Here is a 16,130-nt window from a genome sequence, read left to right on the forward strand (position 1 = left end):
CGGGCACCGTGGCTCACGCCTGTAATCCCAGCACTTTCAGAGGCCGAGGCAGGCAGATCACCTGAGGTCAGGAGTTCAAGACAGCCTGGCCAGGAGGGCGAAACCCCATCTCTACTAAAAATACAAAAATTAGCCAGGTGTGGTGGAGCGCACCTGTAATCCAAGCTACTTGAGAGGCTGAGGCACAAGAATCACTTGAACCCAAGAGGCAGAGGTTGCGGTGAGCCGAGATCACACCACTGCACTCCAGCCTGGGCGACAGAGTGAGACTCTGTCTCAAAAAAAAAAAAAAAAAAAAAAAAAAAGAAAAGAAATGACTTGTCCCCCTTTTCACAGTCTCCCTGGCCCCAGAGAACAGAAAAGTCAGGGAGGTGGAAGACACGACACTCCCAGCTGTGCCTCTGCTGCCGGCCAAGTCTCCACTGGGGCCAAAGGGGAAACTTGCGGGAGGCGCAGAGGGGCCCACATCTCCCCTCTTGGCTCCCCCATGCACACTGCCTTATCTCTCCCCCTCTAGCCAGGAATCGGTTGTGTGTTTCCTCTGCCAATTTACTATGGTTGTGTATGTGCTGCTACCACTGCGGCCGCCATGGTGGGGCAGGGAGGAGAGCAAGGCTCTGCCGGTTCTACTTTTTCTACCCTGGAACTGTAGCACATAAAATCACTTCTGTTTGTTCAGTTTTCCACCACTAGCATTCGTGACTGCTTTCTTTCCCAGTTCTTCTCCAGACCTGCCATGGCTGAAATAATCAGGTTTCTCTCCTTTAGAGCTGGAAGCTGGAAACGTGACGCTAAAGCCTGCCTTAAAGCCTGGAACCAAACTGCTAACTATAACCTCACATCTGACCCCGAGGTCCAAGCGGAACAAACAGTTTACACCAGCACATACTGCTAAGTTTAGGAACCCCCAGAACAACCCGATGGGAGTATTCATAGGATAAACAAAGAGCAAATGTGTAGCCCTGGCTTCCCCAGACTCCACAGTCTCAGGGCAGGAAGAGCATCTTCCAGCAGTCGGTTCGGAACCATCGAAGGATGCAATGGCAACAGTTCCTGGTTTCAGAACAGGTTCTACTCCTGTCAAATGACTCCCCCATAATTCTTCAAAGGCTGTGGTAAGTTCTGCATAGGGGAGGGCAGAAAGGGGATACAGCTGATGGACACCATCTTCTGTGTATATTCCACACTGGCATTGTTACGGGCAAAGGCCCCTACCTCAAATAGTATCACTGCTGGACACCAGCTCTCGCATATCGCTGGTGACCGGGATGGATAAAAAAGTGTCAATTTTTGGCCGGACACAGTGGCTCATGCCTGTAATCCCAGCACTTTGGGAGGCCGAGGCCAGAGGATCACTTGAGGTCAGGAGTTCAAGACCAGCCTAACCAACGTGGTGAAACCCCGTCTCTACTAAAAATACAAAAATTAGTTGGGCATGGTGGCAGGCACCTGTAGTCCCAGCTACTCGGGAGGCTGAGGCTGGAGAATGCTTGAGCCCAGGAGGTGGAGATTGCAGTGAGCCAAGATCGCACCACTGTACTCCAGCCTGGGCAACAGAGCAAAACTCTATCTCAAAGTGTCAATTTTCATACATCCAATTGGATATATGAAAGAGAAGGTAAATAAGAATCCAGGCCAGGCACAGTGGCTCATGCCTGTAATCCCAACACTTTGGGAGGCCAAGGCGGGCAGACCATCTGAGGTCAGGACTTCAAGACCAGCCTGACCAACGTGGTGAAACCCCATCTCTACTAAAAGTACAAAATTAAGGCCAGGCATGGTGGTTCATGCCTGTAATCCCAGAACTTTGGGAGGCCAAGGCAGGTGGATCACCTGAGGTCAGGAGTTCAAGACCAGCCTGGCCAACATGGTGAAACCCTGTCTCTACTAAAAATACAAAAATGAGGCATGGTGGCGTGTGCCTGTAATCCCAGCTACTCAGGAGGCTGAGGCAGTAGAATGGCTTGAACCTGGGAGGGGGAGGTTGCAATGAGCCGAGATTGTGCCACTGCACTCTAGCCTGGGCAACAGAACGAGACTCCATCAAAAAAATAAAATAAAACAGTAAAAACAAAAATATTTTATTTCCAACAATAATAATCCACTTTCCAACTAAAGTGATCTGACACTGATTCTTAATTACCTTCAAGAGCTTCTGGGGGCCATCAGCTGCTCCAACACTGAGCTTGTGTAAAAGCTGAACCATGAGGCCACAAAAGTGGTCAAAGGTTCTGGGAATTCAGGTCTGGGAGCTCACTTCAATCAGAACCTTCTCCTGCATGTGGACAGGGACCTGCAGTACACCAGCTCATCTCAGAGGACTATCCAGCAGCGTCAGGGAATTCTGGTGGGCTGTGTCTGAGCGCACATCCCCTGGGTCACGTCCATTCTTCAACAACATAGACTTGTGCTTATCACAGCTGAGCAGCTCTTATGTCTTCCCTACCGGGACTGTCTCCAGACTGGCCTCCTCCAGCACCACAAGGAGGCTATGGCCTCCGAACTGGTTTCCTGCCCCAGGTCAGGGCCTCTTGGGTGCCATAGCATCCCAGTCCTGTTCCTGCTCCCCATCACTCTGGTCGCAAGCTTGGACTCCAACACTGAACGTGGCCACCTTGCAACCTTACTTTTTTTTTTTTTTTTTTTTTTGAGGAGGAATCTCGCTCTGTCGCCCAGGCTGGAGTGTAGTGGTGCAATCTCTGTTCACTGCAAGCTCCGCCTCCCGAGTTCACGCCATTCTCCTGCCTCAGCCTCCCGAGTAGCTGGGACTACAGGCGCCCGCCACCACGCCTGGCTAATTTTTTTGTATTTTTAGTAGAGAAGAGGTTTAACCATGTTAGGCAGGATGGTCTCGATCTCCTGGCCCTGTGATCCACCCGCCTCAGCCTCCCACAGTGCTGGGATTATAAGCGTGAGCCACCGTGCCCGGCTCTTGCAACCCTACTTGTAAATGTTTATAAAATGTTTTCTTTTCCTTTCTCATACTGTGTAGCTACATAGAAACATTGAGTTGTATAGTTGAAAGGACCCCAAAAATTCATTGAGTCCAATGCAACTCCCAAAATTACAAATAAAGAAATGGTAACCCAGAGAGAATATACTGTTTCATTCAAGATCATGCAGCTGTTTTTGGCAAAACTACCCAAAACCCAGGGATCCAGTCTTCTTTTCAGTAATATATGCTGACTGCCTGGATTATTACCTCTGACTGGACAAACACCAAGAACAATTCAATGAAACACATACAAGTTCTTTCAAACAGCTCATCTTCTGTCACCCACCAAAATGGAGACAAGCAAAGGCACTGATAAAAGTCACATGAGTCCCAAAACATGTCACACAACAGACTCAACAGAATGCACTTTTTTCTTGGAGGCGGGGGGTGGAGATAGAGTCTCGCTCCATCGCCCAGGCTGGAGTTCAGTGGTGCAATCTTGGCTCACTGCAACCTCCACCTCCCAGGTTCAGGTGATTCTCCTGCCTCAGCCTCCTGAGTAGCTGGGATTACAGGCGGCCACCACTACACCCAGCTCATTTTTGCATTTCTAGTATAGACAGGGTTTCACCATGTTGGCCAGGCTGGTCTCAAATTCCTGATCTCAAGTGATCTGCCCACCTCAGCCTCCCAAAGTGCTGGGATTACAGGCGTGAGCCACCGTGCCCGGCCAGAATGATCACTTGTATATCATCAATAAGGAATCCAATGGTGAGAGAAAGTAGGACACAGAGACACATACAACCATCATACACACAAGGTTATAACCACCATACACGGAAGGTGGCCATGTGGAGGATGGGCCCTGAGGGTGGTGAGAATGAAGTGATTACTTCTCAAGAGGAAATGAAGGTTCAGAAAATGAGCAAGGAAAGCTTTAGAAGGATGCTTGAGATGAGCCAGCCTGGAAGGCTGGGGAAGCCAGTACTCTCGAGTTATTAAGTTGATGCAAAAGTGATTGTGGTTTTTGCCATTACTTTCAATGGCAAAAACCACAGTCACTTTTGCACCAACCTAATACAACAACAAAATTCCAATACAGAAGAAGATGCAAGCAAGTGGGACCTGCTAGGAGGGGGTGAGTGTATCCACAACAAATGGATCCAATCAGTGAAGTTTCTGAGTTTCTTTTAAATCTTGTGTAACCTCAAGGTATTTGCCCACATGACACACAGTGGTTTCCCATCAAGCAGTTCAGTAGATGATTGTCAAGGGAGGATTACTATGGCTAACTCCAGTTTCACAGAATGACTAAGATTTTCCAGAGGGAAAGTTCAAAATGGACACGTGAAATGGGAAAATATTTTGGTTTCTGATGCAGCAAACGTTCATTGAGCCTTCATGTATTCATGCAGTAGGTGTTGATCCCAGAGGTTTCAAATGCCACCAACACAAAAGATAATTTAATTCATTTTGATGGATTCCAGATGTGTTCTTCCTTCACTTCTGCTCATATGCACCAATGCGCTTTTGAGAGCCCCCATTTTCATCCAGCTTCATGGTTATGCAGAGTGATGAGAAGTATGACTATTATTCTGCCAATCATAACCTTAGTACAAGGCCTGAAGAAGAAGGTTAATGAGAAGGATTTAGTGGCTCCATTGCCAGGAGACACTGGGAATCATTAGAAAACAATTTTATGGCTGGGCACAGTGGTTCACACCTGTAATCCCAGCACTTTGGGAGGCCAAGGCGGGTGGATCACCTGAGGTCAGGAGTTTGCAACCAGCCTGGCCAACATGGTGAAACCCCGTCTCTACTAAAAATACAAAAATTAGCTGGGCATGGTGGTGTGTACCTGTAATTCCAGCTACTCAGGAGGCAGAGACAGGAGAATTACTTGAACCTGGGACGCAGAGGTTGCAATGAGCCGAGAACACACCACTGCACTCCAGCTTGGGTGGCAGAGTGACACACCATCTCAAAAAAAAAAAAAAATTATCATCTCCCTGAGGAAGCCAAGTCCCTCAAATGTTTAGGTGACTTGCCAAATGGGTAAAAGGTGTATTCCACACCAGAATCTAGAGCTATTCTATCCAATACAACAACGGTGCCACAACTCCACGCTTGGGGAAAAAAACGGATCAACCTTTATGTATTTTAACTTTCAGCACTTTATTACTGATAAAAGTCCATTTAGAGAGTCAAATATTTGGCAAAGCATCTCTCAATTTCATAATCATAGTATAATACTTTTAAAAACAATTTCATTGAACACTTCACACATTCTGTCAACCACCATCTAAGAGTGTTCACTAAAGAACCAGGCTGGATATAAAAGCAGTACGAAAATAAAACAAGCACGGCTGGGCACAGTGGCTCACACCTATAATCCCAACACTTTGGGAGGCCAAGGAGGGCAGATCACCTGAAGTCAAGAGTTCGAGACCAGCCTGGTCAACATGGTGAAACCCTGTCTCTACTAAAACACATACACACACACACACACACACACACACATTAGCCAGGTGTGGTGACGGGTGCCACTAATCCCAACTACTTGGGAAGCTAAGCTGGGAGAATTGCTCGAACCCAGGAGGCGGAGTTTGCAGTGAGCTAAGATCACACCACTGCACTCCAGCCTGGGCAACAGAACGAAACTCCATCTCAAAAATAAATAAATAAATAAAACAAGCAAAGCACTCCCTGTGTGATGGAGAAGTCACCAAGAATTAAATATTATTTGATGAATGCAATGACTGATATAGACCACACAAGTGCCTAAGAAGCAACTCAGAGGGTAGGCTTCTCTGGGTCTCTGTCCCCCTGTCTCTGCACCCACCAGACAGGGAATAATGCAAGGAAAAAAATGACAGAAAGAAATACAAAACACTTAGTGAACTTTCTCATTGTGACAGGCCAGGTTCTAAGCATATTATGCTAATTTTATTTTATTTTGAGATGAGGTCTTGCTCTGTCACCCAGGCTGGAGTGCAATGACATGATCATGGCTCAAACACTCCTCCTGGGTTCAAACAATCCTCCCACCTCAGCCTCTTTAGTAGCTGGGACTACAGGCATATGCCACCATGCCCAGCTAATTTTTGTATTTTTTTTTTTTAGAGACAGGGTCTTACTATGTTGCCCAGGTTGGTCTCAAATACCTGGCCTCAAGTGATCATCCAGCCTCAGCCTACCAAAGTGCTGGGCTTATGGGCATGAGCCTCCACACTCAGGCATATTATGTTAATTAATTCCTCAATTCTCAAAGCAATATTCTAAGAAGGCACTGCTGTCATCCTTCTTTTAGAGATGAAAATCTTAAGGCACAGAATGCTCTTTACTAGACAACAACAATATATTTTTTTGAATTTTAAAATAATACAAAATATTGCACTAAAATTCATCACTATATTTTAAAGGCAATGAGAATCCTTCACTTTCACCAGCATAAGGAAAGATTTGCAAGCTTATTTCTTATGCCATTTCCCAAACTACTGACAAAAGAAGCTTCAAAATTCAAGTTTTACATACTGTTCCCAATGCAAAGAAATCACTTAGTAATGGGAACTCATGAAGAACCATGTCCAAAAGGCACATTCAGAAACCTAACCATGAATTTAAAAGAAAGCTTGTAATCCAACACCATGAAAACACAATGAACACGGCAGTCCAGATTCTGTTACTCAATCTACAAACCTCATAAATGAAAACAAAGCAGACCAACTTCCAGCTAGATGGAATGCCTGGAGAGGAGTGCGCCAGAGCCCAGGCCCTGTAACATCCAAGAGAGGAACTACATTATACACTTCTGGCAGGGAACCTTCTCAGGGCACCAGCCTATGTCTGCTGGCAGTAACCGTCTGTGGGCATTTTTTTTTCCTTAATGTTATGAAAAAACATTTCATAAAAATAAAAGCTTTCAAATGCTAGATGATTTTTATTAAGATCCTGTATTTGTTTACAATTAAGGGCATGCTACCTGCTGGGTCAGTATAGAAGAGTGGAAGGATCATGTGGTCAGACAGATCTGGATTCAAATCTCAGCTGTGCAATTTCAAACTACATGAACTTGGGTAAGGGATCCCACAGGTCTCCAACCTTCTCCTTCTGGGTTGTCACATGGGTGAGCAGGCTGGATGTCATCCTTTACTGGATGTGATTCTCCCTGCCCTCCACTTTCTCAGTCACCAAGTCCATCACACTTCCTTTATATTTCTGGAATCTTCCTCCATGTCTGTCCCCACTGTTCTACTGCCACCGCTTTTGATGATCTACACTGTTACCACTGACCTTCTTCCTGTCAGGCTTGCTTCCCTAAATCTACTCACAACAATCTAAAAAGAAACTGGTTTCTTCGTTTGTTTGTTTGAGATGGGGTCCCGCTCGGTCACCCAGGCTGGAGTGCTGTGGCGCAATCCTAGTTTACTGCAACCTCCAACTCTTGGATTCAAGCAATTCTCGTGCCCCAGCCTCGTGTAGCTGGGACTACAGATGTGCACCACCATGCCCGGCTAATTTTTGAATTTTTAGTAGAGACAGGGTTTCACCATGTTAGCCAGGCTGGTCTTGAACTCCCAACCTCAAGTGATCCCCAGCCTCAGCCTCCCAAAGTACTGGGATGACAGGAGTAAGCCAGAGTTCCTGAAAGGAATTGGTTTCAAATGCAAATCTGACCTATCACTCCTCCACCTAAAACTTAAGGAATTTGCTTTTGTGTCACTTAATGTCACTTACTGTTCTCTAGTTAAAGTAAGTTATCTTACTGACCATCATGTTCAGAGCGTAACAGTTTTTTGGTTTTTTTTGTTTTTTGTTCTGCTTTGTTTTTTTGCAACAGAGTTTCCCTCTTGTCGCCCAGGCTGGAGTGCAGTGGCACAATCTCAGCTCACCGCAACCTCCACCTCCCAGGTTCAAGCAATTCTCCTGCCTCAGCTTCCCAAGTAGCTGGGATTACAGGCATGCGCCACCATGCCTACTAATTTTTGTATTTTTAGTACAGACGGGGTTTCTCCATGTTGGTCAGCTGGTCTTGAACTCCAGACCTCAGGTGTTCTGCCCCTTGGCCTCCCAAAGTGCAGGGATTACAGGCGTGAGCCACCATGCCCAGCCCAGCTTAACGGTTCTTATCACATCGTAGGGGGCTCACTCAACACATGTTTAACACTGAGGGAGTTGTTTAAGCATGAATTTCTTCCTTATTCCACAAAAGTCTTACTTTTTTAAATTCAGAGGAACAAATGAGATGATGTATACAGATGGCCTAGCACAGGCCAAGGAATTACTGCCATAGCTTCTACCTCCTCTTACTGTTCATTGTTCCAAAGTTTGCAAAGTGCTTTCATGCACTTCAGCTCATTTGATCCTTGTAACAACTCTAAGATTTAAGGAGTTACAAGAGGCCGGGCGTGGTGGCTCACGCCTGTAATCCCAGCACTTTGGGAGGCCAAGGCGGGTGGATCACAAGGCCAGGAGTTCAAGACCAGCCTGGCCAACATGGAGAAACCCTGTCTGTACTAAAAATGCAAAAATTACCTGAGCGTGTTGGCACACACCTGTAATCCCAGCCACTCGGGAGGATGAGGCAGGAGAATTGCTTGAACCAGGACCCAGGAGGCGGAGGTTGCAGAGAGCTGAGATGGCACCACATAGCACTCCAGCCTGGGCTACAGAGTAAGACTCCGTCTCAAAAAAAAAAAAAAAAAGAAGTTACAAGAAACTGAGGCTGGTGACATTTATGGTCTGCAGAAGCATAGATAGTTTTCAGACAAACCTACTGATTCCAAATCCTGAGCTTTTTCATTATGCTTTTCTGTCAGGAGTTCTAGCTTCTCCTATAGAAAATAATAAAGAAATAAAAATTATTTTTCCTGGCCAGGTGCGGTGGCTCACGTCTGTAATCCCAGCACTTTGGGAGTGCAAGGCAGGCGGATAACCTGAGGTCAGGAGTTTGAGACCAGCCTGGCCAACATGGCAAAACCCCATCTCTACTAAAAATACAAAAATTAGCCAGTGTGGTGGTGGGTGCCTGCAATCCCAGCTACTCGGGAGGCTGAGGCAGGAGAATCGCTTGAACCCAGGAGATGGAGACTGCAGTGAGCCAAGATCGCCACCGCACTCCAGCCTGGGTGACAGAGTGACACTCTGTCTCAAAAAAAAAAAAAAAAAATTTTTTTCCTATAGCATATCAAACGTCTTTGAATGTATAACAGAGATGCCCATCTTTTCCATAAAGTTTAACCAATACTTTTTATGGCATTTAAGAAATACAAACACGTGGGCCAAATTCCACTCCAAACGGACTTTGCATCATTTCTTATCAATTACTTTAAATAAGGAAGCTGTCGTCTGGTTTGTTCATTCATTCCTCCATTCAGCAAATATTTATCACATGCCTACTTTACCCAGGGCAATGTGTTTGGCACTAAAAATCTTTTATTTCCCTGAGGTCCTAAAATTTAGCCTGTACCTTCAAGATTTCCCAAGTGAGGCCAATGATGGAACATACAGAAGGGGTGTTCTTATAGGTACTTGAATATGAAGTAGAAGCCAGGAAATCTGAAAACTCGTTCTGGCTATGCCTCTACACAAGCTCAGTGACCCTCCATAAGTTCCTGGGACTCAGTTTCCTTACCCATAAAATGGGAGAATAGATCCATATTATCTTTAAAGTTATTTCAATGCTATGAATTCAAGAGATTCCAAGATTCCATATAACTAGCAAACACTTTCGACATCTACAGTATATAATTTTATATCACAATCTTATAAATGTTTGCATGATAATTCACATATTTATTGTAGCTTGAAAAATACCACCAGATCACCCCACAAATCGTTAATTTTAACTACATACAAAATTTGGAGAATTTTTACAACTCTTGCAGCCAATTCAGCTTGTAAATGGCCCCCTCCCAATGAAAACTGCATTTTTCATGTGTAAACTGTGATATTAAATACTGATCTCGTTGGATATCCTAAATAAATCAGATTCAAACCCTTCTTACTTTCTTAGTTTAATTCTGTGACATCTCACTTTAGGATGACTTAAATGCTTATATACAAAATGGCACTTAATGCAACTTATTAGCACATGTTCATGTGAGCAAAGCTCTTTAGGGCCTTACTTCCAAGTTTCTTGCCCCCTTATCTCTCTCAGCAAATCATGATTAGGCACCTAAACCTGAGTGGCTTGGAAAGTCGTCAGCTGAGGAGACACCATATGTTGACACAAATCCCTGACGCCCACCCATGAATTCACATTCGCAGATTCTTCCCTGTAATCAAGGAAAAGACATCTGTCTAAGCATCATTTGAAGAGCCCAGACATAAGAGAAGCAAACTGAAGCATATTTCTATATACTGACTTATACAAAAAAATCTGACCCCAAACTCTTACTTCTTTCTAGATTTCGTGAGAAGTAATCTTTTCTGGCCGGACACGGTGGCTCATGCCTACAATCCCAGCACTTTGGGAGGCCAAGGAGGGTGGATCACTTGAGCTCAGGTGTTCAAGACCAGCCTGGGCAACAAGGAGAAACCCCGTTTCTACAAATTTTTTTTTAATTAGCCAGGTGTGATGGCACGTATCTGTAGTCCCAGCTACTTGGAAGGCTGAGAAGGGAAAATCAATTTAGCTGGGAAGGCTGAGACTGCGGTGAGCTGTGATCTTATCACTGTACTTCAGCCTGGGCAACAAAGGGAGACCATCTCAAAAAAAAAAAAAAAAAAAAAAAAGAAAGAAAGAAAGAAAAAGAAAGAAATAATCCTTTCTTCATTCATTCACGGAACCTTAACTGAGCTCCTATTACATCAGTTGAAGTGATGGATGCTAAGTACAATAATGGGGATAGGCTTAGGGTCACTACTAAACCATACTGTACTTTTGATTAAATTGCCAAATGTATCCTCTTCCAGTGGAGAGGAGTGCAGTAGAGGCTTGGCAAGTGGAGTGTGAATTGGATTTCAGCCTCCAATTGCCTGTTGGACAAGATGACCTTGTGTAGTGAACAGCCTGAACAACTGTGCAAGGTGGCACTGCCAGATGTATATACAAAAATGTGTTCTAGTAGAAGCACTGACTACTGGAGGAGGAGGAGCTTAACTTTGCCCACAGATAAGGGGGAAGAAAAGCTTCCTAGAGAAGGTATTTGACTGACACATTAAGAATGTGTGGGTAATTGACAGATGGATAAGAGGAGTAAGAACAGTGTAAGCAGAATTTCATTCATTCCAAACAATGGTCTGGAAATGACAACTTGTGAGTAGTTTGATGTGTCTAGAGCAGGCAGTGTGAAAGCGGGGGAGAGCCAGGAGGCCTGGGGAAAGTCAGTAGATGGAACTGGAAAGGCAGGCAGGTGCCCCATTATGAAGCATCTTAGTATGGTATGTGAAGGTGTTGAAAGCTGATTCTGAGATCATCAAGGGCGTGTTTTGCCACTGTAAATAATAAACTCTTCTTCAGTTATACCTTGTCATGTTCTTTTACATTTACCCAACACAAAAACCTCTGACACCCTAAAGCAACAAGTTTTATTTTCCTGTAAAGTGAGCAGGTAAAATCCGGTGGAGCAAATTTTGCTTACAAATCTGCACCAATCATACTACATTTTTAAAACATAACAATCTTAAAGAACGTCAGGAAATACTTCTAAGAGTATAAGAACACACAGGTTCTACTGGCTATGCCCAAATTATAAAACCAACCATGGACACTTTTTTGTCCAGAACCTAGGACTGAAACATTTATAGCATATGACCTGCACCTGTACGAAACTTGGTAAGATTTTAGAGACACTTTGGCTTAGATCTATTGGAAACAGAACTGGAGATAGCCGGTGTTGTCTGTTAAAATAAGGTCGTCAGCATCATTGGGGGAGCAAAAGGTAGAATGTGTGAATAACCCTGAGAAGAGAATCCCAGGCCCTTCACCGCATTGGAAATCAAGGTCTCACCACTACCCAAGGAGGCTGAGGAGTGTCACCAAGTGGCCTCTTGCCTGAATTCTGCAGAGAAAAGCAGGAAAACCTCCCCCTGAATGAAATTATCTTTGGAATCAAGCAGCCTTCCTCCTCTTTAAATAAACTTAACCTATTTTTCTATTTAAAAAAAAAAAAAAAAAAGAGGCACGGAAGCTCACCAATACTAAATTTCACCGCTCCTTAAAGACACAAATACCTCCTGCAATCTTACTCCCGGACCTTTCCAGCGGCTGTCAGCAACGAATGGTTGGAAGAATGGACTCTTTTCTTTCTGAACTGTTTTTGGTAAATAGGATCCATTAGGGGCACAACGTGTCGGTTTTCACAGAAACTTGGCACCTCAGCCCCCCTAGGAGCCGCGCCCGTCCGGGATGGCTCCCGCGCTCGGAAAGGCCGGAGGGGCTGAGCAGGGACCGCACGGTCTACACTCGCTGAGCCGACCGCCTGGGATCCTGCTCCGCCGCGGCGCCTTTCTGAGGCTCCGAGGTCGCCGGGCGGGCGTGGGCGCAGCAGGCGCTCCCCTCGGGGCACCCACGGCTCGGCTTTGGGCGAGAACCTCGGTATCTGGAGGTCGGGGCGCCGCCTCCTCATCCGGGATGGGACCGGGGCTGAAAGTGGGTCCTGGCCTGTCGTGCAGCGCGAGGGGACCAGGGTACCTGGTTTCAGATCCTTCTGGAAAGTGCTTCGTCCCCAGTGCCAGGCTGTGCCCGGACGCTGCCGCCCTCCGGGGAGAGGGTGCCAAGCCGCGCCCCGCAGCCGCCACCTTCCGCGGGACTCCCAGGAAAGCGGGCGCAGAGAGGGGCGGCCAACAAAGGGGAAGGGAGGGGAACGCCGGCCGCGCGCCGCCCCGCCCGCAGGGGACCCGGAGCCGCCGCCGACCAGCGCCGTCCTCGCCCTCCTGCGCCCTCACCCGGGCGCCCCTTACCTTGGGTCGCGCGCCGGGCTCCGTGGGGCAGGTCGCGCGCCGCCCTCCGCTACCCTCGGCGCGTGGCCCTCGCGGGAACGCGGAGAGGAGTTGGAGAAGTTTTGGGGGTCACTTTGTTCTCCACTTGGACGCGCGCTGTACGCTTGCGGCGGCGACCTCGGTTACGGTTACGGCTGCCCCAGCCCCGCGCGCAGCGACGGCGAAGCCCGAGCCGCGACCGCACCTCCCGCCCCGCCCCGGACACGCCCCAGCCCCGCCCCGCGGCAGGCCCAAGACCCCCGCGCCAGCTCCCGGCTAGTCCCTGACCGTGTCCCTCGCGCTTTCTTTGGAACAACACAAATAATGAAAACAACAACTCAAGAAACATCAAGCACGCGCTCGCTGTGAGCTGGGGGCTCTGCCCGCGACCGCGGATGCGATGCGCCAATGCGACCCCGGCCCTTCCCCGAAGAGCTTAAAGACGGCTCTTCCCGGGTTCCACCGAGGAAAGGCAGGCCAAGCTGAGGTCAGCGGCCGCAGAGACTCCCCACCTCCTTCCCCTTCTGAGAGGAGATGGCTTCGCAGCGGAGACGGCAATCGAGTCCCATGGGACTCGAAGGCCCGGTCGAATTGGGACTTTCCAAGTGGAGAAGCTGCGATTTGTTTGTTTGTTTGTTTGTTTGTTTGTTTATTCAGACGGAGTTTCGCTCTGTCGCCCAGGCTGGAGTGCAGTGGCGAGATCTCGGCTCACCGCAACCTCCACCTCCCAGGTTCAAGCGATTCTCCTGCCTCAGCCTCCCGAGTAGCTGGGATTACAGGCATGAGCCACCACTCCCGGCTAATTTTGTATTTTTAATAGAGATAGGGTTTCATCATGTTGGTCAGGCTGGTCTCGAATTCCCGACCTCAGGTGATCCACCCGCCTCGGCCTCCCAAAGTGCTGGGATTACAGGCGTGAGCCACGGCGCCCGGCCGAAGCTGCGATTTTTATTAGAAAAGCCTGAGTGGCCCAGTGGGCCTGGACGCTGGGAAGGGCGAGGGAGCTAAGGAGATCCAGGAATGAAAGCTGCCTGGGACACCGAGTTCCTGGAATCACTCTCCTCGCCTTGGAAAAGGCTCCACCCTGGAGAGAAGAGGGAAGGGAAGGTAGATGCAGGCCATGTGTTAGGGTGGGTCCTCCGAGAAGAAGCGCCCACTCAGGACTAGATGCGGAAGGTTTTCTTGGGGGAAATGGCCGTGGAACTAAATGAGGAGGGAGCTGTGAGAGCTGGAGAAGGCCGGGCATTCTGCAAATCCGAGCCCAGGTGAAGGAGGGAAGGAAGCGCCCGTCCCGGCCTCCCTGCAGTATAAGGAAAGCTCAGCAAGATCATCCGTGAGACCTTCAGCCAAAATGACCTACCATGGGGATCCTGATTCTCCCCAGAACCTGCCTGCCTTCGTGTCCATGCTGCCACCAGTCCTTGGCTGGGAGCGGCCAGATGGGAAGGGTGGCGTTGGGCACAATCCCAGTGCTGGAGTTCACAGCACAGCAGCCAAGGCCCTGGTCAGTTAGGTGCAGTGCGTGAATACGACCCAGTCTCCATAGCTGGAGATCAGCGGAGAACTGTGAGTCAAAAAGACAAATGGAATCTGCTTTCCCACAACACACCCACAGTTTCAGAATGAAGCCTCCAGGCTTTGTGGGGATCGGACAGACCTGCTCTCCACCCTCAACCACCACAGGCTCTGTACACACTGAACTAGTTGTGACTGGCCCCTCCCACTTCATAGGCCCTCCCCTGGTCCTATCTGCATCTTTGCGCACTTGGCTCTGCCTAGGAAAATATCTTCCCACTCCACCCACCCTTCCATGCTCAACTCAAGCATCACCTCCAAGGACCTTTTCTTCCTTGACACTTATTTACTGTTTTGTGGGCGGGGTGCTTGTTTTGTTTTGAGATGGAGTGTCTGTCGCCCAGGCTGGAGTGCAGCGGCACGAGCTCAGTTTACTCAACCTCCACCTCCCGGGTTCAAATGATTCTCCTGCCTCAGCCTCCCAAGTAACTAGGACTACAGGTGTGCACCACCACGCCCAGATCATTTTTGTACTGTTAGTAGAGATGGAGTTTCACCATGTTGGCCAGGCTGGTCTCGAACCCCTGACCTCAAGTGATTCGCCCACCTTAGCCTCCCAAAGTGTTGGGATTATGAGTGTGAGCCATGGCACCCGGCCAACACTTATTTACTTCTTACTTCTGACTCACACCTACCACACTGAAACGGGGGTTGGGGGGGTGGTATGCGTTTATTTATTTTTCTTGCTTCTTTTATTGCATTTTTCACACTGTTTTAAAATATTTTTCTGATTATAAAAGTAATATGTTTGTTGTACAAACTTGAAAAAATATATAGAACCCAGATGACTCTAACTCCTCTCCTCTTGTAAAGACACTATCCCTTGACAGCCAAGTAACCAGAGTCTGAGCTCCCATCCCACCCACATGTGTACATCTGGGTCCAACCAAGAGAGAGGCCACACAATGATTTCAACAGTGAAAGTTTAATACAAAGAATTATTAACTATAACGGGACTTGGAGTAGTGGGGGATTGACTAGGTTAGTAAGAAAGATGAAAGAAAATAGGAAAAGCAGACCAGGCGTGGTGGCTCATGCCTATAATCCCAGCACTTTGGGAGGCCGAGGCGGGCGGATCACCTGAGTTCAGGAGTTCGATACCAGCCTGACCAACATGGAGAAATCTTGTCTCTACCAAAAATACAAAATTAGCCGGACATAGTGCCATATGACAGTAATCCCAGCTACTCGGGAGGCTGAGGCAGGAGAACCGCTTGAACCCGGGAGGTGGAGGTTGCGGTGAGCCAAGGTCACACCATTGCACTCCAATAGCGAAACTCCGTCACAAAAAAAAAAAAAAGAAAAAGGAAAAAGACAAGAAAATAGGAACAGCAGATGGAAGGACTGAAGGAGCAGTCATTGCCCCAGGGCTGAGAGAGTGCACCCAAAAGGAAGCTTCTCCTTCCCCTAGGGTTGAGACCCAGACCCCGTGGGGGAGGGCACAGCTATGGTTCACTAAATGGCAGAGAAGTCACTGAGGTGTCATCCAGTGGAACTTGCTAGTAATTCAACCTTTAGAACTTGCTGGATATCTACCCTTTAGAGTATGAAGAAAGTTGTTCAAAGGGAGGCGTCTCATGGAGGCTTTTCACTACAAAAGCACCTACAAAAGCAGGTGCTGGAAGAAACAGGTGGCTGCTGGATGCTCCCAGAGAAGCCTCCCAAGCTGCAGGAGCCTGCTGAGCAGCAGCTTGGC

At 47.7% G+C, this 16,130-nt stretch overlaps 1 protein-coding gene across 1 annotated transcript in view; it reads right to left on the reverse strand.

The window, feature by feature from the left end:
- The window catches only part of TIAM2 (TIAM Rac1 associated GEF 2), a 273,384-nt gene extending 260,324 nt beyond the window's left edge, over nucleotides 1-13,060 (reverse strand). The window contains exon 1 of the mRNA XM_050786779.1: nucleotides 12,842-13,060. The gene's annotated coding sequence lies outside the window, so the exon portion shown is untranslated. The remainder of the gene's footprint in view (nucleotides 1-12,841) is intronic.
- Nucleotides 13,061-16,130: the final 3,070 nt, after the last annotated feature.

The sequence above is a fragment of the Macaca thibetana genome, chromosome 4 (assembly GCF_024542745.1).
Source record: "Macaca thibetana thibetana isolate TM-01 chromosome 4, ASM2454274v1, whole genome shotgun sequence".
Classification (NCBI taxonomy): domain Eukaryota; kingdom Metazoa; phylum Chordata; class Mammalia; order Primates; family Cercopithecidae; genus Macaca; species Macaca thibetana.